This window comes from Lithobates pipiens, unplaced genomic scaffold (assembly GCF_037356315.1).
Source record: "Lithobates pipiens isolate NorthernLeopardFrog02 unplaced genomic scaffold, aLitPip1_a1.2 Scaffold_16, whole genome shotgun sequence".
In the NCBI taxonomy this organism is placed as follows: Eukaryota; Metazoa; Chordata; class Amphibia; order Anura; family Ranidae; genus Lithobates; species Lithobates pipiens.
This window is the reverse complement of record NW_027507748.1, coordinates 429,549,560-429,576,142: the sequence shown is the minus strand read 5'-3', so window position 1 is coordinate 429,576,142 and position 26,583 is coordinate 429,549,560. Positions and strand designations below refer to the sequence as shown.

At 42.9% G+C, this 26,583-nt stretch overlaps 1 protein-coding gene across 3 annotated transcripts in view; it reads right to left on the bottom strand.

Annotated features, from left to right (window-relative positions):
• The window catches only part of TAB3 (TGF-beta activated kinase 1 (MAP3K7) binding protein 3), a 137,633-nt gene extending 112,187 nt beyond the window's left edge, over positions 1-25,446 (bottom strand). For 2 of the 3 annotated variants that reach the window (XM_077482566.1, XM_077482568.1), the window contains exon 1: positions 25,198-25,417. The gene's annotated coding sequence lies outside the window, so the exon portion shown is untranslated. The other variant, XM_077482567.1, reaches the window with a different exon arrangement.
• Positions 25,447-26,583: the final 1,137 nt, after the last annotated feature.

Genomic DNA, 26,583 nt, shown 5'->3' with positions numbered 1-26,583 from the left:
CGCTAGGTTCCCTTTCACGTGCCGCGTCCGGAACCGGAAGACGCGGATCGAACGAAGGGGTCCGCCCCCACCGGAACTGACGTCGCCCGCCTACCGGTCCGGCTTCCAGCTCCCAGCCGGCTGCGTACACAGGGGGGCCCTGGACGCCTTCGTTCAGCACCCCACTGGGCGAAACGCAAGGATGAACCTCTCCAAAGACTTCCTGCTTTCCCCAAGCGAAGATTGGAGTGCGTGTAAAGGTCAGTCGAGTATTCAGCTTCCCCAGCCGACTGGACTGTTTGTTCCGTTGAAACCCCCGCGGGTGAACGAACGGACGACCCCATAAACTTCCCGCTTTCCCCAAGCGGAGTTTAGGGTATATGGACAGTACGAACACTTCAGCTCCCCGCTGATAGGACTGTCCTGGACCGACCGATGAACGGTCGGATAGCCGAACGGGGCCAGGGCTCCGCTCGGGTGGCTTCAGTTTCACCAACCGAATTTAGCCTAAGGTTCCTTGGCGATGTCTCCCCGCCGGAGGAAACACCATAACTGAGGAACGAAGGGAGGAGGAGGCTTAAATTATGAAATTGAAGGCGGTGTTTCCTCAGAGGGGAGGAGCCGGTGTCTCTCTAAGGTGGCTGTCCTGAAAGACGATTGGGGAAAAAATATATATTTGGGGGTTCTATGTAATTTTAGAGCAAATAAATGATGATTTTTACATGTAGGAGCGAAGTGTCAGAATTGGCCTGGATGAGAAGTGGATAAAAATATTGTTAGTCATTCCTAAATGAATCCAAAAAAAAAAGCTGAAAGACAAATTTACTATATAATCTAATCTTAGAATTGATTACCAACATCCCCCTTTAACCCATTCTCTCCGCAGACTGCAATGTATTTTCTGCTGTCTCTTCTCTCTCTTGTGGCAATAAAACACAGCTATGAAAACGTTATATTTAGAACACAACTCTAGCCAATTTTTTTTTCAGTTTTGGATGCAGAAGGCTCCATGTCCCATTAGGGAGATTTCCCTTCACTTCCTGTCCTGCTGACATTATCACTGTCACTAGAAACCAGGGAAAATCTGTAATAGGAACACTTATAGCAATAAATGCCTCTTACCGAGGAAAAAAAAAAAATTTTAAATTAAAAAAATTCACTGCCATTGTGTGCCCGTTGAGATAAATTTTCCCTCCCTTTCTGTCCAAGTGACATTTTACTTTGCAATATCTTTACTGAACACATGGATTAAACAATGAAGGTCACTGATGGAAAAAATAAATAAATAAATAATAATACGAGAGTCCCTAGGATATTTTTTAATCAATTCAGATGTTGGTTTGACCTGCTCTACTGTACCGATCCTTTGATATTTCAGAACGATTTGAAAAGCAGGATAGTTCCTGAAGTCAGACTAGAATGGGCTGAAAGGGATTGCTTAACCACTTGCCTACTGAGCACTTTTAACCCTTCCTGCCCAGACCAATTTTCAGCTTTTAGCATGGTCACACTGACAATGACAATTGAAATACTGTACCCATATGATTTTTATATATTCTTCTCACACAAATAGAGCTTTCTTTTGGTGGTATTTAATTACCACAGAAAAAAAAAAATCATATTTTCTTATAACATTTTGCAAACAGGACATTTTTCTCCTTCGCTGCTGTGTGTCGATGAGGCTTGCACTAATGGGCACTGTTGGGACTGCACTGATAATCAGGACACTAATAAACAGTGCCCTGATTATCAGTGTAGATGTCCCTTTAACATAAGCCAATTACCAACTCTCCTCACACTGTCAGCGTGAGGGAAGGAATGCTGATAACCAGCTTGTGTTTAAATCGTGATCAGCTGTAACTGGACACCGCTGATCACTTGGTAAACAGCCATAATTGAATCCGTCCCCATTTTGTCTTAAGGAAATAGCTAACAAAGAGCACGCTTCCCACGGCTTCGTCTCCATCCACCTTGGGCAACGCCTATTGTTACACCTGGGCCTCATTTCCCTGGACTCTAAATCCACTGCGAGCCAAAAGAACGCAGGATCGGCTAAACGCCCATCTCTGCCGAGCCTGATCGTTCCAGTCTGGAAGAAGCAGCAATCCAAGCACTCAAAAGAATCTCATGCCTCGTGAACAGGGTCCTCCAAACTTCACACATTTTTCCTGCTCACTCAGGATGTTCCCCTCTCCGTCATCTCACACATGCACGCCGGGAGTGCGCCTTTCAAAGAGGTACATATCTTACTTGACATAGGCCTGACTGTCCATTGGGTGGGGGTCCGGGAGGTGAAGATTTTTTCCGCTCCTCCCTCCTGGCCACCCCGGTAACCACTTTATTCACTTCATTCTACTCATATCTTTGCAATAGTTTCAGTTGATACAGTTAAAAGCTTATGGTTTAATCGAATACTTTGTTGAGCTCAAACTTGCTGTTTTATTATTCGGATGCTCCGCACCTGGGGGGGGGGGGCAAACATGGCCCCTGTGAGGGGCGGGTTTGCCCTTGTGGGCGCTACTGGGAGTGGAGTATCCTCTGGGAGACAGGGAAGCGGGGGGGACCTCATCAATGCAATGACTGAAAATGTTATAAAATGTTGGGCCCCCATCCTACTAAGCCTTCATAGGTGGTCGGCAGGGACGTAGTGCGCCTCCCCCTGCCCTCATGTGAAGGCAGGTTCCTTGCGAGGAGGTGGTAGTTGATCTGCCTCCCCGGAGATCGCATTGTCAATACTTGTCAAGAGGATGAGTGGTCGAACCTGCTCCTCTCTTGCGGGTCTCGAGAAGGTCTACGATGGGGATCCACTGAGGCCACCTCGGTCCCTCACGACACTACTCATAACCTTTCCCTTTTCTTCCCCATCTCGCCATACCTTTACTTTTACAGGCATTGGAGAGAATCCATGCACAAGTACCTTAAAAGAGTACTCCCTCTTCTTGGGCTACAATAGCTCCTGTCTGGAATTACTAGGTGGAAGGTAGGTCTCCGCTCAGTGAAGCATTTTATCCCCCCCTCTGATCTACGGCATCACATGATGGGAAAATAGCATCCATTTGCGTAGCTACCCATAAACATAGAGGAACTGAACTAACTACTCACTGAAACATAAAAAATATTTCCAAAATGCTTCATCTATGCAGACGGGGGTGCTTCTCCTTCAGAAGACTCACTTTCCCTGATCATATAACCTTCATTTGTCCACCCTAAATTCCTGCAATTCTTTCTGGCAAACACAGACAGGAAGTTCACTCCCTCTATAACCCCTCCTGGGAGTACCTCAGTTTTTGTAGCAAAGCAATACTCGTGCATCAAAAGAGGGGAGGGACCTCTGTGTCCCGTGATGTACTCCAAGAAAAGGATTTTACAGGTAAGCTGTTATAAAAATCCTATTTTCTTTACAGTACATCACGGGACACAGAGCCATAGTAGTTACTATGTGGGGTGTCCCAGAGAAATGCTAACTGAGGGGTGAGAGACGCAACAAAAGTAGGGCACCATCAGACCAGAGGACCTATGCTGCTGTCTGCAGCACACTGCGCCCAAAGGCGGTATCCTCATGCCTTTTTACATCCACCTGATAGAATCTGGTAACTGTAAGGACTGAAGACAAGTAGGGCTGAAACAACTAATCGATTAATCGACAACTAATCGATTATGAAATTAATCGATTACTATTTTCATAATCGAGTAATCGGCCAGGAACAGAATGGGGTTAAAAAAAAAAAAAAAATGAGCCCTTTATAGTACAAAAATATAATCACTACTGTAAATATTACTTTGTTTTCTACAGTAAAAAAAAAAATAACCCCTTCCAGTAGTGATTATCTGCTTTTTTGTACTATAAAGGGTTAATTTTAGTTTTTTCGACCCCATTATGTTACTAAACGTCTTAGACCTGGTTCACATCTATATGTTTATTGGTGCTTTTTGCAGAAACGCAATACAGTTCATTTACATGGTTTGCTACGGGACACGTTCATATCTGTGCTTTTTTCAGCCGCTGCATATTTGGAAAGGTTCGGGGACTTTTAACGCAAAACTGTGCTTTTTTTGGTTCAATATACTTCAATGGAGAAGCTACAGAAAAGAATGTAATGTGTTTTTGCAGCAATTTGTGTTTTTTTTAATTTGCCCCAAAAAAAAATGCAAAAAAACGCAAATTGCAGTAAAATCACGTTCACAAAAATCAAAAACGTACAGCAAAAAGTACTGCAGAAACAGATCAAAAGCAAACTGCATAGGTGTGTACCGAGCCTTATGCTGACCACACCGATCAATTTTCAGGTCAGAATATTCAGATGAAAAATCTTTGTACATTCGCTGAATGAAAGAATTTTGTTTGAAATTTTCACTTAATTTCTGAACAAAAACCACATGCAGTGTCTGAAAATTCCTTTGACCAAGAAGTTTTCTATCATTTCCAAATATCCCCGTACTATGGTTGAAAATGAATATAAATTTTACCCACTTTTTTTTTTTAAGTTTATTAACCGATTAATCAAAACAATAATCGGCCAACTAATCGATTATGAAAATAATCGTTAGTTGCAGCCCTAAAGACAAGGTTGCGACCTTGCAGATTTGAGCCATGAAGGCTTGGTGATGCACTGCCCATGAAGTACTAACAGCCCTGGTGGAGTGCGCTTTGATTTGAAAAGGTGGAATCTTCCTCTTCAAACCATAAGCTTGAACAATTACTTGCCAAATCCACTTAGAAACAGTAGATTTCAATGCTGTCTGTCCGCTTTTAGGACCTTCAGTCAAGACAAACAAAACATCAGTTTTTCGAATCTGAGCAGTCAACTTCAAGTAAATTTTGACTACTCTCATCACATCAAGAGAACGTAGTGACTTTCCTTCCGTAGAACATGGTTCTGGAAAAAAAAAAAAAAAACGAAGGCAGAACAATATCCTGGTTTAGATTAAAACCTGACACTACCTTTGGTAGAAAGTTAGAATGAGGACGCAATACTACTCTATCCTTGTGAATAATATGGCTCTTTACAAGAGAGCAGACAACTCTGATACAGTACCCTTCTTGAAGAAGATATGGCTATCAGAAAAACTAGCTTCCTTGTCAAAAGAACCAAGGAAATATGCCGTATCATCTCAAAAGGCTGTTTCTGTAATGCCGACAGAACTAAATTCAAGTCCCAAGGGTTCAGGGGTGACCTAACCAGAGGATTAATCTGCGTTACCGCCTGTATAAAGCTACGGACCAAAGAATGCGAAGCAAGTGGTCACTGAAACAATACCAATAAGGCCGAGACATGGCCTTTGACAGTACTCAAGGCCAGCTTCATCTCTAACCCCATTCGCAGAAAAGGCAGAGGCACCCCAGACTTTACGTAATAAAGAGTCGGCCTTGCTACCCATCTGATCCTTAAGGACTACAGAGTCCTCAAATTAAAGATCTGACTTTTTAGATACTTGCGACATAGGAGCATCTAATCTAGGACATTCGAAAAAAACGTCCTTCAAAATCAGACTGAAAGGCAAACCTTCTCATGTCCTCTACACTGGAACAGCCTTTTTTTCAGATTGAACTTGCTGAAGCATCTCAATCTGTTCAGAAGTATATATTGACTTTAATAGTTTGTCAATATTTTCAACTGGAAAATGATACCTAGTTGAGCTAACAGTATCCTCATCCTCTGATGCAGACTCCTCATCAGACGTAGATACTAGATTCTCACCTTCTTCCAGGTCATAAACATTACGTGAACTGCTGGTCTTTGATACTAAAAGAGGTAGAGACTTAGAAGAGACTGAAGGCTCCTGAATCACAGGTTTAGAAGTGGAAGGCCCTAGCCCGGCTACTCTGATGTTAAAGGACCGAATAGAGGCCACTACCTCCTTCATAGAAGTCATCAACTCCTTAAAAGAGGCAACACTGAAGAAATGGCCGGACTCCAAGATCCATCAAAATTCTTGTTTAATAAGCGAACATCCCAAGTTTTACAAACAGTTCAAATGGTAGACGCGTTTCAAACACTAACAGGTGCGCTTATTCATTACTCGTAATGGATGTTCGTTTATTAAACAAGAATTTTGATGGATCTTGGAGTGCAGGCACCTGTGATATCATTATGTCTCACCTGGAGCAGCGGGTTCTTTTGTTTGGATAGCCTTAAGAGGCAGTAGACTCAGACCCTGCCTTTGACGGAATACAAACCTCCCAAAATTGTTTTACAACGATCAGAAAGCCTGGCTCTACAGTGCTCACGTTTTTTTTTTCCTTTACAAGTTTGTCAACCTAGAAAAAAAAAAACAAAAAAAAAAAACAAAACCATGAAAAGCCTTATACAGACTCCCCTGCAGCAGTAGCTCTTTATCCAAAGACAAGGGCTTACTTTGGGGGCAGTATTGGACCCGGGTGCCACCGCTGGCTCAACTCGAGCATGTGCTCCATCCTAAGTCCTGTCCTTAAGCTCCATAGAAAAGAACGTAGTCTGGTGAGACACCTCTGACCGCCGCTGCACTGCTAAACTAGCCCGTGCTGCATCTGGCAGACTGTTTCCAAAGCAGCGAGTCCCTCGCATTGTACCACACTGAGATCCTTTAGGAAAACAGCGTCCCGGAAGCGCGTCATGTCACTTCCAGTGCCATCTTTCCACGACACTGGAAGTCCTCCGATGCCATTTTGGTACACCCAATGTGGGGGAGACACAAGGAAGATGCTTATCCACACAGCTAGATGCTGGACCTGGAAGGGAGTTGCCGCTGCTAAACCACCAGAGAGGCAAGTAACCAAATGGATACATGGTGCCCTTCCTGGTCTAAAAAACACCCAAGACATGGCCACAAACAGTCCTGGATATCACCACAGAAGGAGGGTCCACCAACCACAGTTACCAGACCTATAAAAAACAAACAAACATACATTACGGTGTGTTCCTGGAGGGTCTGGAAAACAAAAACAGTCAGGAGAGGGATGGGCCTTTTAACCACTTAACAACCGCCCATTGCCGATTAACGGCTTCAGGGCGGTTGTTTAACTCTGAGAGGCCGTTAATTAACGGCCTCCCAGAATTCTGCTCTTGCGCGCCCCCTGGGGCGCGCACACGAGAGCATCCGTGACCGCTGGGTCCAGTGGACCCGGCACATCACGAATCACGGTAAACGGCCGCTCATCACGGCCGTTTACCACGTGATCGCTCCGTCAAATGAGCAACACTCCGCAACACTCCGCAACACTCCGCAACACTCCGCAACACTCCGCAACACTCCGCAACACTCCGCAACACTCCGCAACACTCCGCAACACTCCGCAACACTCCGCCAATACCCTGCAACAATCTGCAATGCTCTGCAACACCCGCCAATACCCTGCAACACTCTGCAACACCCGCCAATACCCTGCAACACCCGCCAATACCCTGCAATGCTCTGCAACGCCATACTCTGAGATACCCAGCCATAGTCGGTGATACCCTGCAATACCCAGCCATAGACATCCCCCCCCCCCCTCCCGCCGCCCTCTGCCCTCCGGTGCTTCTACCGAATCGCTAATACGATCAAAGCCAGAATCTTTTTTTTTTTTTTCAGGCTTCCCAGCTTAGAGGTGAGATGCGGGGTCTTATTGACCCCACATCTCACTGTAAAGAGGACCTGTCATGCCATATTCCTATTACAAGGGATGTTTACATTCCTTGTAATAGGAATAAAAGTGATCAAAAAAATTATTTTTGGGGAAAAAAATGTCAAACTAAAATAAATAAAGTAAAATGAACAATAAAAAAAAGTTTTTTTTTAAAGCGCCCCTGTCCCCATGTGCTCGCATGCAGAAGCGAACGCATACGTAAGTCCCGCCCACATATGAAAACGGTGTTCAAACCACACATGTGAGGCATCGCTGCGAATGTTAGAGCGAGAGCAATAATTCTAGCCCTAGACCTCCTCTGTAACTCAAAACATATAACCAGTAAAAAAAATTTAAATCGTCGCCTATGGGGATTTTTAAGTAGCGACGTTTGGCGCCATTCCATGAGCGTGTGCAATTTTGAAGAGTGACATATTAGGTATCTATTTACTCAGCGTAACTTCATCTTTCACATTATGCAAAAATTGGGCTAACTTTACTGTGTTTTTTTTTTTTTTTTTTTTTAAGCACAAAACTGTTTTTTTCCAAAAAAAAGCATTCGAAAAATTACTGCGCAAATACCGTGCGAGATAAAAAGTTGCAAAGACCACCATTGTATTCTCCAGGGTGTTTGCTAAAAAAACATATATAATGTTTTGGAGTTCTATGTAATTTTCTAGCAAATAAATTATGATTTTTACATGTAGGAGAGAAATGTCAGAATTGTCCTGGGTGCTCCAGAATGCCTGATGGCGCTCCCTGCATGTTAGGCCTCTGTATGTGGCCACACTGTGTAAAAGTCTCACACATGTGGTATCGCCATACTCGGAAGTAATAGCAGAATGTGTTTTGGGGTGTAATTTGTGGTATGCATATGCTGTGTGTGAGAAATAACCTGATAATATGACAATTTTGTGAAAAAAAAAAAAAAAAAAAAGTAAAAAAAAAAAATCTTGATTTTGCAAAGAATTGTGGGAAAAAATGACAACTTCAAAAAACTCATCATGCCTCTTACTAAATACCTTGGAATGTCTTCTTTCCAAAAAGGGGTCATTTGGGGGGTATTTGTACTTTTCTGGCATGTTAGGGTCTCAAGAATTGAAATAGGCCGTCAGTACTTCAGGTGTGATCAATTTTCAGATATTGGCACCATAGCTTGTGGACTCTATAACTTTCACAAAGACCAAATAATATCCACCAATTTGTACTTATTTTTACCAAAGATATGTAGTGGTATAAATTTTGGCCAAAATTTATGAAGAAAAACGTACTAATCTGCTAAATTTTCTAACAGAAACAAAGAAAAATTCATTTTTTTACAGAATTTTCGGTATTTTTTCTTTTATAGCACAAAAAATAAAAAACCCAGCGGTGATTAAATACCACCAAAAGAAAGCTCTATTTGTGTGAAAAAAAGGACAAAAATTTCATATAGGTCCAGTGTTGCATGACTGAGTAATTGTCATTCAAAATGCGAGAGCACCGAAAGCTGAAAATTGGTCTGGTTATTAAGGGTGTTTAAGTGCCCAGTGGTCAAGTGGTTAAATTGTGTCCAATTTGTGTTTCCTGTAGAAGGTGGAGCGCCAAACATCTCTCAAGTAGCTGTCCTGGAAGATGGGGGGGGGGGGGGGGAGGGGGAATACTGATTTTATTATTTCTCCATTTACTGCACTCAGATGTTTGACATTCTTCATGGCATTTATTTTTTTAAACTTTTGGACATGAATGCAGCTAGAGCTGATAAGTACACTATAGTGGAAACTGAAAATTAAAACCTGAACGTTCAACTCTACCTCCTTCACAGGGTAGGCTATTTTTACTTGCCTTTCTTTTAAACTTTTGCACAGTAGTGTAAAGCTATATTAGTCACTTAAAAAAATAAATGTTGGATTTCCAAAAAAAAAAAAAAAAGAATTCTCTACATTAAGACATTCATAGCTGCGTGCCTACAGTCTTTGCTATCTGCAGCTTTCAGTGGGATGATGCAAACACATCATAAATGAATAGGGTGGATATACAGTGCTAAATGCAGTGTTATCTAAGTACAACAGCAGTAGACTTAACATGATTGCACAACCAAATTTATAAAGATCCGTCTCATCCTACTTGCAATTTTTTTTAGCGGCTTGATCTCTGGAAGGTTTTATCCCCTTCATGACCAGTCAATTTTTTTTCTATTCAGCACTGCACTACTACCGTATATACTCGAGTATAGGCCGACCCGAATATAAGCAGAGGCCCCCAATTTACCCCCAAAAAAACTGGCAAACTTATTGACTCGTGTATAAGCCGAGGGTGAGACATGCCTGTCCATCCCTGTGTGTGTGTCCGTCCCTGTGTGTCCGTCCATCCCTGTGTGTGTGTCCGTCCCTGTGTGTCCGTCCATCCCTGTGTGTGTGTGTGTCCATCCATCCGTCCATCCCTGTGTGTGTGTCCATCCATCCATCCATCCCTGTGTGTGTGTCCATCCATCCATCCATCCCTGTGTGTGTGTGTGTCCATCCATCCATCCATCCCTGTGTGTGTTTGTGTCCATCCATCCATCCATCCCTGTGTGTGTGTGTCTCCATCCATCCATCCCTGTGTGTGTGTGTCTCCATCCATCCATCCATCCCTGTGTGTGTGTGTCTCCATCCATCCATCCATCCCTGTGTGTGTGTGTCTCCATCCATCCATCCATCCCTGTGTGTGTGTGTCTCCATCCATCCATCCATCCCTGTGTGTGTGTGTCTCCATCCATCCATCCATCCCTGTGTGTGTGTGTGTGTGTGTGTGTCCAGCCTACCTGTGTCCCGAGCCTCCGTCCCGTGCCTTGCCTCCTTGCCTCCGTCCCGTGCCGTGCCTTGCCTCCTTGCCTCCGTCCCGTGTCGTGCCTTGCCTCCGTCCCGTGCCGTGCCTTGCCTCCGTCCCGTGCCGTGCCTTGCCTCCGTCCCGTGCCGTGCCTTGCCAGGATCGCCGCTCTTCGTCGGCGCCTCGGCGGCCATACTACAATTCGAAAGCCGCGCCTCCGCCTCCGCCTGTGATAGGCGGAACACTGAATTTCCCAGCAGCCTGTGTTCCGCCTATCACGGACAACGTCTCATCCTCGTACTACGGACGAGGATGTGACGAGGTCCGTGATAGGCGGAACACAGGCTGCTGGGAAATTCAGTGTTCCGCCTATCACAGGCGGAGGCGGAGGCGCGGCTTTCGAATTGTAGTATGTCCGCCGTCTGTCTGCTCGATACGCTGATCGAGCAGTCAGACGGCGATGACTCGAGTATAAGCCGAGGGGGGCACTTTCAGCCTCAAAAAAGAGGCTGAAAATCTCGGCTTATACTCGAGTATATACGGTAAGTGCCCGTTCACACTACCGCGACTTGTCAGGCGACTTAGCCAAGTCACGTTCCATTCTGTACTATGGAACCGTTCTAATAGGAGCGACTCAAGTCGCTCCGACTTAGAAAAAGGTTCCTGTACTATTTTTGGGGCGACTTCAGGCGACTTGCATTGACTTCTATACAGAAGTCATTTTGCAAGTCGCCGCTGAAGTCGTGTGCAGGTCGCGTCTGTGAGTCGCGCTGCAAGTCGCGTCGCCCCTGTGTGAACGGGCACTAAGTGTATATTAATTGGTTTGTTTGAAAGTTATAGCATCTACAAACTACAATATATAAAACACATTTGAAAATTGATCAAAGCTGATTTATTGACGAACCATCCCCTTTCTTTTTCACAATTTTTATTTTTTACATACTGTCACCAGGGCAGTACAGCGTCATAATGACTATTGTGGCGGTGATCAGGGACACTGGTTCCCGTATGTTAAATTCATTTTTTTGCTCAATTTTTTGCTCAATTTTTTACTTTTTACTACTATTTTTTATTTTTATTTTTTTACATGCTTTCATCACAGTAGTTCAGTATCACCATAGTGACAATGTACTACTTTGGAGGAGGGGAACAATTAGGGATTTTTTTTTTCTACACTTCGATTGCGGTTACAGTGATGATCACTGTAACAGCAATGTTTTGAACTGTCATGAATGGGTTATATTCATGACAGCTGTGATTTACTATTGTGTACAGGGTGGCGATTGGCCTAGGTAGCATGTGATAGTTGAGGGCCAATCAGTGCATTACTGTAGGATACACAGCTATTCATAACAGCTTTGTTGACAATGTGATCGTGTGATTGCATAATCTCCTGGCTTATCAAAGCAGCTGGGTACCAAGAAGCCGAAATCTGTGCGGTGATCGGGGGGGGGGGGGGGGGGCCGGATTGGAGTCATACTTTTTTGCTCTTCTGCATCAAATAAAACAAAACTATTTCAAACGTATAATTAACAGATAAAAATGGGAGTAGTTACGTTTCTTGTTGGGCTTTACATACATTTTAGATGTAATACAATAGGTTTACTTTAGTACCCATTCATACCTAGCCAATACACATGATGATATATATTTTACACACACACACACACACTTGAGGTGTATGCATATAAATATCTATATCATAAGTGAAAACACATACAAAATAATTTGTAAATGTAATCAGTTTTAAACTAATATGGCAAACAGCAAAGGGTGCTATAAAAATGTACAAGTCTCCCAATGTTAGTTTGGAGAGGAGCAACATAATTAGAAATGAGTCAGACTAATAAATCTGCATTTGCACAGTTGTGTGAAACTGACCCCAGCATTTAAAATGTCTAGAATAAATCATGCAAGAACAGCAAATAACAATAGCCCTTACTGGATTCACCTCGCTTGCTACATACCATTTGGCAAATGCAGTAGGCACCGGAGTACCCAAAATACCAGGAAGGCACACATTTACATAGACTTAAAATAACAGCAATTCATCAGAGGCCGTCACCTCATTTCCAAGGCCTGCCAGCCACCGTTCATCACTCTGATGACCCTTGCTTATGGGTATTTGCCCATTAAAGGTTTAGTGAATGAGAAAGAATAAAACATGTCATAAGTTGACATTCAGGGAAAACCGGTAGAATGTGTTGCTATATTTAGAAGTGGCAAGAATAGCTATAAACCAGGTAGCGGTTTCAGCACTCACACATAACTGCAAATACCGGTAAACAAATAAAAAAACATTTTATTGATCAGTGCATAAGTAAACGTAGCAAATTATAGTAGAAGACAAAGCCTACATGTGTTTTCTAACAGTAAGGATTTCGTCATAATTAATATCCTAGTGGAAAGTGACAACTATCATTCTCAAAACACTCATAAAAAACTTCAGGCAGACCATAAATTCAACATGTGCTATTAATTCTCTAATATTTGCGGAGCCTGGAGAACATCATACCAGCATTTCACATTTCAAGACATGGGCTGCTGCAAAGGTAAAGACAGCTTACAGACACGACCCCATAAAGGTTGTTGCTCTCACTAGAAGCACTATTCCTTCTGCTCATTTTAACCCTGGGGCACCGTTCCTCCCACTAACACCAACAATTATTATCTTTATTATTATTATTATACAGGATTTATATAGCTCCAAGAGAATGCACAGTACTTTACAATCTAAAAGGAGACACGACAGTTACAATACAAGAGTGTTAAGAGGACCGTGCTCATAAGAGCTTACAATTTAATAGAACAATGGGGCATAATTTGTCTGATACCAATGATGGGGCATGATTCCTACCACTACCCATAGGTGCTATATAATTTATTTTTCACTGTCATGGACCACCAAGCTTGAGATATTTTCTACTCCAACTTGCCACAGTCCAGGCCCCCTGATGTCTGAAGGGTAGTATACTAGCTCTTTGTTTAGGAAAGGGGTCTCCAAACTTTCTAGAGTAAAAAACCTAATTCAGTCATTTTCGGGCAACAATTCACTTTTGCTGGTTTACTTTTCTCAAGCTTTTATGGACAGTATGGACCCAGTCAGACTATGTGCTACATTAATGCAAGACATTATCAAGTATTAGGTCATGCTGTATTAAAGCAGCCCGTTCATTTTGAATGTACCATTCCCCTTGGTACATTCGTACCGTTCCTTTTGAATGTACCATTAATGCAATGATGCATTAAGGTGAAAAAACACAAGCAGAAGTTCTTTTTTTATCTTAAAGCATTCTATGTATTATGATGAAAAGCCTTCTGCGTGAAGAAGCCGCCCCAGCATCCCCTAATACTTTCCTGAGGTTCCTCTCTGTCCAGCGCTGTCTATGAATGTCTCAGCTGTTCGAGATAATCCTACCTGATTGGCTGAGACACGGCAGTAGCACCATTGGCTCCCGCTGCTGGCAAAGTCAGTTAGCCAATCAGGAAAGAGGGGGCGGAACCGTTTCGGGGCTCCATGTCTGAATGGACACCGGGAGCTGTGACTCGGCTCGGGTGCCCCCATAACAAGCTGCTTGCTGTGGGGGCACTGAACAGGAGGGAGGGGCCAGGAGCAGAGAAGAGGCACCTGAGGAGGAGGATCTGGGCTACTATCTGCAAATCCAGTGCAACAGAGCAGATAAGTATAACATGTTTTTAATGTTTTTTTTCCTATAAAAATAATAAAACAAGTCTTTACAATCACTTTAAAGACCAAGCCTTTTTTTGACACTTGTTGCTTACAAGTTAAAATCAGCCTTTTCTGATAGAAAATTACTAAACAGTAAAGTTAGTCAATTTTTTTGTAGAATGTGAAACATGATGTTACGCTGAGTATCGTGATGCTCTACTGTACCACAAAGCAAAATGGTTCACATCTGTTCACAATGAATGTTGAAGTGCACTTGCAAGGAATGGCACCACACTACCATGATGCACTGTGGTAACAGATGGATATATGTTTTTTTGTTTTTTTACCATGTATTACCACAACAGATGAGTGAGAATGGGCCATTATAACAATAAACCCAGGACCCTGCATTCACTATATCTGGTTTCCCAAAGTACACAGAACATGGAAATGCAATATTAGTAAATATAAACTGCTAAATACCTTTTCTCATTAGCAGTATATAGCAGTCGTGTGACTTCTAGCAGTGTCCCTCCCGGCATTGATTAAAGCTTGTAGGAGACATTTTCATTCTCCTCTGACTTTTCTATGAAGCTGCATGACCCCTGACCCTCTGATGGACAGTGCTGATAACATACAAACTCCCCAAAAAAAAAATGCTCAAGCAATACCCAAACGGAGCATGTGCAGAGTGCCTCCAATGGCTCTATGCTATCAGCAGATGGATTAGACTTTAAAAGAAGGGGATGATCAAAGATAACAGGATCAAACAGCTTTTTTTACAAAATGCGCAGGATTAACAACTTAGGTTCCATTGGGAGTACAATAAGCACACTTTACTGCATAAAGCAACTGATTTTACGGCTGTGGGTTTAGTAACACTTTAAGCCAGGTTCACACATATGCAAACTGGATGAGGGTTTCCCCGCATCCAATTTTCATGACAGGAGAGTGTGACCGGCTCTCAATGGAGCCGGTTCACAAAGCTCCAAGACAGCCGCAGTCCGCATTTAAAAAGGGTCCTGTGTGTTTTTGGTTTCTGAATCAGGTGCGAATTCAGGCAAAATTCGGACCCGATTCGAACCTGAATCGGTGAACAGGGACGCACCGGACCCCATGCTGTAAACTGTGACCAGAGCATATGTGAACCCAGCCTGAAAGATTTAATTAGCTCCACATTATACAGTTTATACAAAAATTGTGTATTTGGGAAAGTAGAATCTAAAGAAGCAATGAACAGAAAATGAAGAGCAAAACTAACTTGGTGCCACTGGTTCTGTTTACTAGTCCAATGTCAGAAAAATGAGTAGTATAATACAGCTGCAAGATTCTGTCTAAAATGAGAATCACAATTGGCTCACAATTCTCATGGGGCAACATCATCTTTCACATTATACAAAACAAATAGTTTTGCAATTTAATTAAAATTTGTATTTTGTTCCCCCCAAAAAATTGCGATTGAAAGAAGACCGCTGCGCAATTACAGTGTGACATAAAATATTGCAACAAGAGAGGGTGAGAGAGAGGGAGAGAGGGAGAGAGGGAGAGGGGTTTGCGGGTTCTAAGTAAATTTCTATCAGAAAAGACTGATTTTAACTAGTAAGCAACAAGTGTCAAAAAAGGTTTAGTCTTTAAAGAGGAAGTAAACTCTCCCACTCTGATGCTTCTTTTCATTTAGTCCATTATAATAAGTAATTATCAAACTATAGCCACTGTAATCCAGCCCACGTTACATATTACTTACTGTTTAAAGAAACTTAAAAAAACTAAAACAAAACTTGTTTCCAGGGGTTAGGCAGCGCCATCTTAAGTATTGTTTTCTGAGTCCACAGTAGAGTGTATTTCCACCCTTACATTGAGCATTTCCTGTACTGTTCACCAAGCCTCCTTCTCAGTCCAACATTTCTATGGCAACCCTGGTTCCCTGTTCATAGCCGACTTGTTTTATTTCATAGTATTTACTTGTGCTGATTACCTAGTGTTTGCCTCTGTGAGTCTTATCAGCTTCAGCTAAGACTGCAGTAATGCTGTCCCATGCCCTGCTTTACACTGCATGTGATGTCACATGGTCACATGGGGTGTAGGAGGAAGCTCTGAGTGATTATGGAGTCCTCCTGGGATATCAGTGCTGTGTGCTGTAGGAAGTCCTGATAACAGATAGATATGCACAGAGAGTGTGCCATAAATCAGGGGAGATCTGGGCATGTTCAGTTATGTCAGTCTAAAGAATAAAAAGGATTACAACAATACTAAGCAAGTAAGGAGATATCTACAAGCAGTGTTCATTCAGGTTTTTTTTATGCTGATTTGCATTGGGAAAAAGTTGTGGGGGAGAGTTTACATCCACTTCAACTGCTTGCCGTCCGGCTCATGCCAATATACGTCGGCAGAGGGGCACGTACAGGCAGATTAACGTACCTGTACGTTGCCCTTTAAGAAGCGGTCTGTGACTTCCGTGAATGTGATCGTGGGTCCCGCAGACTCTATGTGTGCGGGGATACTCGCGATCGTCTCACGGAGAGGAAGAATGGGGAAATGCTAAGGTAAACAAGCATTTCCCCTTTCTGCCTAATGACACTGATCACAGCTCCCTGTAATCAAGAGTGGTGATCAGTGTCATGTCACACATAGCCCCTCCCCCCACAGTTAGAATCACTCCCTAGGACACACTTAACCCCTACAGCGCCACCTAGTGGTTAACCCCTTCGCTGCAAGTCACATTTACACAGTAATCAATGCATTTTTTATTGCACCGATTGCTGTATAAATGTAAATGGTCCCAAAATCACGCCAAAAGTGTCCGATCTGTCCGCCATAATGTCACAGTCATGATATTTAAAAAAAAAAAAAAAAAAAAAAATCGCTGCCACTACTAGTAAAAAAAAAAAAAACAAAAAAAAAAAAAAATGTATTAATAAAAATGACATAAAACTATCCCCTATTATGTAGACTAACTTTTGCACGAACCAATCAATAAATGCTTATTGCGATTTTTTTTTAACCTTTTTTAGATTTTTTGGGGGGATATTATAGCAAAAGGTAAAAATGTGTTATTTTTTTTCAAAATTGTCGCTAATTTTTGTTAATAGCGCAAAACATAAAAACTGCAGAGGTGATCAAATACCACCAAAAGAAAGCTCTATTTGGTGGGGGGGGGGGGGGGGAGGACGTCAATTTTGTTTGGGAGCCACATCGCAGGACTGCGCAATTGTCAGTTAAGGCAACGCAGTGCCGAATCGCAAAAAGTGCTCTGGTCTTTGGGCAGCCAAATGGTCCAGGGCTTAAGTGGTTAAACTGGCTTCATTTACAGACAGAAGTTCATTCCTTTGATCTAAAGCAGTGGTCTCCAAACTACTCCCTGGGAGGCCAAATGCTGTTCTTTGCTTGTTTTTATCAGGCCCTTGGGGCACTATGCCTGCCACTAACACCAATGGTGAGGCACTATTCCTGCCACCAATGATGGGGCACTATTCCTTTCCTTAATACCAACGAGGGGACACTCCCACTGACACCAGGACTTTTTCTACTCCCACTAGCCACACTCTGGCCCCTCTAAAGTTTGAATGACAATAAACTGGCCCTTTACTTAGAAAGTTTGGAGACCCCTGATCTTAACGAACTATATGTTACAATGTTTATCTTTATTTCCGTCTAAGTCATGTTGTGAAAACCTTGGTGGGCTGGCCTTTTTTTTTTTTTTGGTTTTGTTTTGTTTTTTTACAGCTGTCGGCTTGAGCAGAGAACTCTCTGCACTGAATCGAGAAAATGCTTTAAGGTTGGGAGGGGGGGGGGGTAGAATCGTGATCTCAATTCTTTAACGATTAATCGTGCAGCTGTAGAGTATAATAAGCATGAAGCATGAAAGCTTAGCTGTAAAGTTATTTGGGAAAACATCAGTGCAAGTAGTTCTATCCTAAAAACTGTAATCTATGTCAATGGTAGAAGAATTTATTTGCCTTTTTTATACCTGACTGCAAAAAACAAAAAAAACACAATGTATACAAAGGTGTCTGTATATAAGGCGCACAGATAAGTTCTGACACATTCAGATCCTAAGAATGTGAGCGAGTCCACCATGAAGCTGTCACCTGTACTGGGCCAATCATATGTAAACATACCCATTGTTTATGTGTAGATGTGCGGTGGGGAATGCTCCTACACAATGGGTTTGTTTACATGAGGCTGCACAGCAGAGTGCCTCAGTCGCTTATGATTGGCCTAGTACTGGCGACAGCTTCCTGGTGGGCTCTGACTAGGTTCTGAATAAGTTCAATGCTTATAAGAATAAGTTTACTGGATGGTGAACCTTATACTGCAGGTTTACATCAGTTTTTTAATCTCATCTATATATTCAGCATGTTCAGATGTATGGATGGATATCAGTATACCAGCCAATTTAGAATAGTCAGTCATGTTGTAATGCCAGCTTGCCGAGTGATGGGTAAACCTCACAGCCACCCTTACAGATTGTAAGATCACATGAGCAGAGCCCTCCTAACATTCTTGTATTGACTTATAGTGCAACAGTACTGTCTCCCTATATTTTGTAAAGCTCTGCACAAACTGTTGGTGGGAGAACACTCCTGTATAATAATAATAATAATAATAATAATAATAATACAGCCGACATTAGAATTAGAATACGGTACCCAATTTTTTGGATAAAATATAAGAGCCACGCATAAATAGATACCCAACATGTCAAACCTTAAATTTTCCATGAGCCCGTGAAATGGTGACTAATTTAGGTACCCTATATTTTCTATAGGTGGTGCATTATATATACCCTATACGTCATCTATTTAGTGTTACAGTAGGTCTGCTGCTACAATTATTGCTCACATTCTGGCATGCAACGTGTATCGCAATCAGTTTTTTTTTTTGGGGGGGGGGGAGGTTTTATGTGCTTGGGTGTAATGTTCATTTTTTTTACAACTAAAACATTATTTATTTTTTTACTTAAAGTGGTGTTGCCACTCAAAAAAAAAAAAAAATTGCTGAAAATTCATAAAAAAAGTAAAAGGGGGGGGGGGGGGGCGGGGGGCTTCGTTCCCCCGCATCGCTGGACCCTGGGACAGATAAGTGTCCAATTATTAAAAGTCAGCAGCTGCAGTATTTGTAGCTGCTGACTTAAAAAATATATACATTTTTTATTTTTTTATGGGGCACCTCACTTTAAATTTTTTCCCTAAAAAAAAAAAAAGTCCCCTATGTGATGATTTTTATTTTTTGGGTGACAGGTTCTCTTTAATGAGACATCCAGGGTTTAAAAGACTCTGCATGTCTCCCCTGTGCACCCCTTAATGCAATGCAGATCACATTACATTCTTTCCCAGCCTTCATGGGCAGGGAAACTCAACAGGGACCCAGAATTGACATTACTATGGTCAACAATAAGGGGAGGAGAATGGACGTGTCCGCTCTCCATCCTCCTCTCTATGCAGTGGCACGCACTATGCCGGTCCTGCACCATGGCGAAAAGGAGTTTTTCAAGCCCTGCACTCCAGTGACACTGAGCTACTCTGATGAAAGATGGGGGAAAAAAAAAAAAAGGAAGGTGGTTTTTATTACATACGGTCATCAGTCAGTATACCTGACCACAACCACACCAGTCATATTATGATGTTGCACTGCACTGGTGACAAAAAATGAAAAAAAAAAAATGAAAAATGAAAAATACATTTTATTTAATTTTCTAAAACTTTACAAATGAGATTTGATTGTACTGAATATGTTTTACAACGGAAAGTAGAAAAAAAAAATTCTCAATTTTCTGTCTTTTTTTTTTATATAGTAAAAACTTCAGTGGTGAATACCACCATAAGAAAGCTCTAATTGTCTGAAAAAAATAAAAAAAAATGGGGATATAAAATTTTATTTGTGCACAATGTTGCGTGACCGCACAATTGTCAAAGTAGCAGTGTTGAATAGCAAAAAATTCTTTGGTCACGAATGGGTTAAAACCTTCCAGAGGTCAAGTGATTAAAGTAAATATAAAACCATATAAGCCTTCACTGTAAAAACAACTTCAATAACACCAATTCCAAAAAAAGTTGGGATGCTGTGTATAATCTACCTAAAAACTGAGTGCGACTTACAAATCCCATAAACTAATTTTTTTACCCACAACAGAAAATCAAAAACATATCAAATGTTTAGAGTAGTTGTAAACCCATATAACAAAAATGAAACTGATAATTTGTGCACAGTCAAGCAGGGAAACAAGCAGCCCATCATCGGTAATCCTCCCCGCTTTGCAACAGATAAAAAAAAAAGTGTCACTGCGCCCCCTCTCCTTTGATTAACAGACATGCAAAAGAGACTCATTGTGAAGGGGGAGTGGCTCTTGAGGCCTCAGTCTGACCAAGCTCAGCGCGCCTGTAATGTCACTTTCTGCCCACTCTTCTGGACTATGACCATCATAGTTGTCAACCTTCCCAAAGTTCCAGGCACATTCATGGACTCTTGACAGCTGCCATGATCAGACCTTCTCCCGGGCCGAGTCCCGGAAATGAAGGTCTGTCATGGACAGCTTAGTTACCCGCTGTGAATTTACTGCATGGAGTGTGCAAAGCTGGGAGGGGAGTGCAGTGACCTCATGACTCCACCTCCTGAGCTCCAGACTGTAGACACACACAGATGCAGACATTTAAAGGCTGCGACAAGAAAATACAAAAAATACAAATGGGGAAGTACACGTTATGCGCTTTTCAGGTTTATAGGAAAAACTGTCAAATTATGCATGTCTTTTATAATTGCTGAACATGGGGTTTTCAACCACTTTAAAATTTACCATTAGGCTGGGTTCACACTGCTGCGGGGGGAGATCCGGATGTGATTCGCACAGCAAATCACATCCGATCTCCGTAGCACTGCGAGTTCAGCCATACAGATAGTATGGCTGAACTCGCAGCTGTCCCGCAGCAAACTCGCACAGGACCCTTTTTTGGGTCCGCAACGGAATCGGATCGCATGGGGGTTCACACCATGCGATCCGATTCCTGTGCGAGTCGGCAGATCGCACTGCGATATGCCGACGGATCTGGGGGTGTCATTAACATAACATTGACACCCCCAGCCGTCTGCATAGGGCAGTGTGAACTGCCGGCGGGAGGTATGCGATGCGGGAAAACGCCGCGGATTCGCGGCGTTCCCGCATCGCAATAGTGTGAACCTAGCCTTAAAGCAAAAAAAAAAAAAAAAAAAGTAATGTGGAAATTGATGGCAGCATTACGTCTCAAAGTTAGGACAGGGGCCATGAATACAATGGTGTAGGGTCCCCTCTTCATTAAAGCAGAGTTCCACTCAAAAGTGGAACTTTCGCTTATCTGATTCCCCCCCCCCCGGGCACCTTTCGGGGGGGGGGGGGCGAGTACCTGTTTTTGACATGTACCCTGTCCCTATTCCCGTCAGACCTCGACGCAGTGGAGATACGTCAAAAGTACGACCCCCTCCTCCCCCTGCTACCGGGCCAATAAGAGCGCAGCGTGCTTTGCGCATGTGCAGTAGGGACATGGCGGTGAGACCGCAAGGCTTCACTGCCAGGTTCCCTTCTTACCGGCAATGGTGGCGGCAGCACCCAATAGCGGATGGAAGCAACAGCTGGTGTGCAGACATCACTGGATTCCAGTACAGGCAAGTGTAATAATATTAAATGTTAGCAGCTGCAGTATGTGTAGCCGCTGACTTTCAATTTTTGGAAGGGGAGGGGGGGGGGGGGCAGAATACTGCTTAAACAATACTTTGTAAATGTCTGGGAACACAGGAGACCAGTTTCTAGAGTTTTGGGAGAGGAATGTAGTCCCATTCTTGCCCAATATAAGACCCCAATTGGTCAGTATTCCTAGGTCTTTGTATTTTTAATTTCAGGATGCTCTAAATATTTCCAATTGGTGAAAGGTCTGGACTGCAGGTAGGCCAGTTAAAGTGGTTGTAAACCCTTACAAACCACTTTGATCTACAGGTAAGCCTAGATTAAGGCTTACCTGTAGGTCCAAAAAATATCTCCTAAACCTACATGGTTTAGGAGATATTTGCCAAAATACAGGCACCGCTGTCTACAGCACACTGAACGCGCCGCTGTCAACGGCGATATGCCGCGAGTGGTCGTGGCTTCGTTGAATGACAGCGGCGGAGCAGCGAGACCCACCGAGAAGATGGATGCTCCGGACTACAGGGGACAGCGGTGACTTCGCTGGCTCCTGTGTCAGGTAAGTGACACATAATGGGCTACTATGCGATGCATAGTAGTCCATTATGCTTTACCTTTGCAGGGAATCAAAGAGGAAGTAAACCCATCAGGGTTTACTTCCTCTTTAAGCACCCAAACACTTCTACTTCTAAGCCATGCTGTTGTCATAGATGCAGTTTAGCATTGTCCTGCTGAAATATGCAAAACCTTCCCTGAAAAAGATGCCTGGATGGGAGCAAATGCTGCTCTAAAACCTGGATATGTCTGTCTTTCAAAATAGATGGTGCCTTTCCAGGTGTGCAAGCTGCCCATTCCATACCATCAGAGATGCAGTCTTTTAAACGGAGTGCTGATAGGCTTGAAGGTCCCTCTTTTTAGTCCAGAGGTCGACCAATTGTTGCCAAAAAGAATGTCAAATTTTGATTCGTCTGACCAAAGAGCGGGTTTTCCAATTTGCAACAGACCATTTTAAAGGAGCCAAGAGAAGATGGCACATTTCTGGATGGCGTTCAGATGGCTTCCTCTTTGAATGACAGAGCTTTCCCTTGTATTTTTGGATGACACAGCAAACTTCATTCACAAACAGTGATTTATAATTTTTTTTTAAGTTTTCTTGAGCCCATGCGGTGATATCCATCAGAGAATCATGCTGGTTTTTAATGGAGTGCTGTCTGAGGGCCTGAATATCACAGGCATCCAATATTGCATTCAGCCTTACCCCTTTCACACAGAGATTTCTCCAGATTATTGGAATATTTGGATATTATACACTGTAGATTAGAGTTGCCCAACCAGTGGTCCGGGGGCCACATGTGGCCAGCGGAGCCCTCTGATGTGGCCCGCGACCTCCTGCTCTGGGATAGAATTGAAAGAATACTCTTATTAAAAGGTCAGTTTATTGCTAAAATCACAGTACATATATGGGCATATCTTTTCTGCAATGGTTACTGGGCTGCTTTCAAACTGATCCGCAGGTGCACTGAGCCATAGACTTCTATTATTACCTGCGAGTTTGGTGAGCTTTCTGAAAGTGCACCACACCTGCAGAATATAATAGAAGTCTATTGCAAACTGCAAGAAAGCCAAAGGTACACTGCGTTGCACAAGTGTAAACCGCAGCGCATCAGTGTGAAAGCAGCCTTGGACTGGATCTCCTATTTAAACATTTTAAACGTTTTCTATTGTGAATAAAATACATGTTTTTTGAGTCAACGCATTCTGTTTTTGGGCCAGTTCACACCATAGAATCGCAGCATCGGAAGCATTCCAGATGCTTTTCTGCATATGCATGTTTGATGCAGCCCAATGCATTTCCACCCTCTTTCTTGACCTTAAATAAGGATGTGTGTGTTCCAGTGAGTTTTTCATGCTTTTTACAGCGTTCCAGTACAGTCTAGTGCAGGAAAAAATGCAGCACGTTCTACCTGGAACTGGAAAGCCCTGGAACAGACTGCACTGGTGTGATGCCATTGGAAATCATAACTTTCTTTCCATGCATTTTTTATGCAGAAAACAAACGCACTGGACTGCATGTGGCGTAAACTGGCCCTTTATGTAGTTTTTACACAGCATCCCATTTATTTATTTTTTGGACTTGGGGCTGTATTTACATTTGCAGCTTTCGTTAAAGCAAGGTGGATGTAATCACAGGGATGAACCAAATTTCCCTACATAAAAGTTTTACATGTATATCTGCTGTCTTCAGATCTATATATTCTTTAGAAAGTGAACATTGTGTTAAAAATTTTCTCTTCCTGTTCAAACACGGAGTGGATTCTTGGCATACAGCTGATTTGGAGGAAAGGCACATACCCCCAACTCCAAATAGGCAAAAGGAAGGAAGTAATGTGCAGAGCTCTGCTGTGAATAGATCAGCTCTCTGCTAATCTATTTATTGCAACCTCCCACGACACATATTTTAGCCTGGTTTTATCTTGTTTGTCAGAGAACTTGTCAGAAGTTATCATGCTGATAACAGAGCAACAAAATAGCAGAAAGACACAGGACTTAGGGCTTTGTAAAGAGATAAGAAAATTCTACAGATATATGTGCATAGGTCAAATTTCATGAATCGGGTTTACATCCACTTTAAGTGTTCCTGCTATAAAAAGGTTCTTCTGTATGGATTTTCTGTTATAGGGTGACAACACTCTGTCCCTATCTTTCGCCTAACGGTACCCCCAACGGTGACCACAAACAGTTACAATGTAGCACAGACCGAGCGTCCTAAGAAATGATGATCAGCTGTTCTTGTAATGCAGGGGGAGGCAACCTCAACACACTGGGGTGAAACTAAAAATCCTTGCACACCTGTGGCTGTCAAAGTCTTCCAATGCCTGCCACTACCGCAGTGCATGGGGCAGGAAGTGGCTGCAAAGATGTTATAAGAGATCAGCGGCACCAAGAGGCACATAAAAATATCAGTAGAAAGGGTCGCTGGTTCAAATCCCAAACCATGACACTACCTGCCTGGAGTCTGCATGTTTTCCCTGTGCCTGCGTGGGTTTCCTCCCACGCTCCAAAGACATGCTGGTAGGTTAATCAGCTAATGTCTAAATTGGCGCTAGTATATGTGAGTTTAGGGACCGATGTGAATCTACAATGTATATGTAAAGCGCTGCGTAAATTAACAGCGCTATAGAAATACCTAAATAATAATAAAATACAATTATATATATATTTACTTATATTAAAAAAAGATGGCCTTTGATATATATATATATATATATATATTTTTTTTTTTATTGGGGGTAACATTCCAGCAGAAGTTTGAATTTGTATTCTAAAACTATACATATGAAGTAGGACTTGTTAGATACATCATAGAAAAGGTAAAGTTGAAATAAAGAAGAGCCCTATGTAATGATGTGGCATTCACACTCTGCCCTGCTTGGTCCATGATGTAGCCCCCCATTCAGTCTCTAGGTTATATCCCCCTGTCCCACAGAAAACAGACTCCCCTCCCCTCACCTCACACCCTACCTGTACGGGGAAGAAGCTCACTGCTCTCCCATGTCGGTGTTGCAGCAAGCTGTCAGTGCTCCATGTCAGGCCAGTGCAGAGCGGTCCAGCCGGTCCCCAGCCTGCGGCAGGACACAGGCGGGATCCCGGGCCCGCTGAACGCCGTGTGACGTCAACCGGCCGGAGCTGTCACAAATCGCTAGGATGATGATGTACTGAGCCTCTCCAGCACAGAGAATACACTCACTTCCTACATCCGGTCCCGTGGTCTCGTGACGTCGCCAAGACAGAGCTGGAAAGGGCAGGACGGGGGCTCTGACTGGTTATCGCGAGAAATGACGAGAGGGAGCTGAGAGTTAGTCATGTGGTTCGCAAGCGGACTCGTACAGTGGGGATTGTAGTTATTGATAGTTATTGTAGTTCGTGTATTAACATATATACATCCATATCTATATACACTCCAGTCTTATAGGGGCATTTTATGTAAATATATATGTATGTAAAGATATATATATATATATATATATAGATATAGATATATATATATATCTATATATATGTAGCCGCCATAACCCTTCGTAGGGCGGCCTTAACTTATTGGAATTACCGGTTACTTGTTCTTCCACGTCTAGGGGTTTCCAGGGTTGATACCCAACGACTTGGACGCTGACACCAATAAAGTCCTTTTGAAAGGTTTTATTTTGCAGGGGTAACATCCAACAACACAGTCTCGTATAGGAACACAGGGCAAGGGTGAAGAACTCAGGCACCTTGAACTGCAGACATAACAAAGTCTCTAATATCACCCAGAGAGTAGCCACTCGCAGATGGGCACTTCACAGCTGAACAGATCTCTAGCCAGAGACCATGGCAATCAGTACATTGATTCAGAACTTGTCAAAACCTCTGAACGTGTACAAGTTATAACTGAAAGTGAACAGGAACCTTTTTCCTCAGTACCTGGAACGTTCTCTGTCTCCTTGATATTACTGGAAAAAGTGTGGATTCGTCAATGTCCTTCCCAACTCAGTAACCAGGCACTTCTCAGGACCTAGCGTGGTCTAATGCTGCTGTCATCCCCTCCTGTGCGCCCCCCCCCCCCCCCGCATGATCCCCCATCTTTACGGACATTTTGGGCATTTGCATAGAGACTTTCTGTTCAGTCCTCTCACTAGACTGGTGCATTTTCTACTCAGAGCTCCCTCTGCTGGATACTACCGGAGACTCGCTCCTTCTGAGTTCACCTATGACCTGGATAGACTCAGGATGTGTGATCCATGAGACCCATGCTGCATAACGTTTGTGTGACCGGCAACTGCTCCGCTTCACTCGGAATCCGCTCGTTTGTCTCTGGATGGTGTCTGAGCCGATAGCGGTATCGTTCCACCAGGACCTCCATTGTAGTCA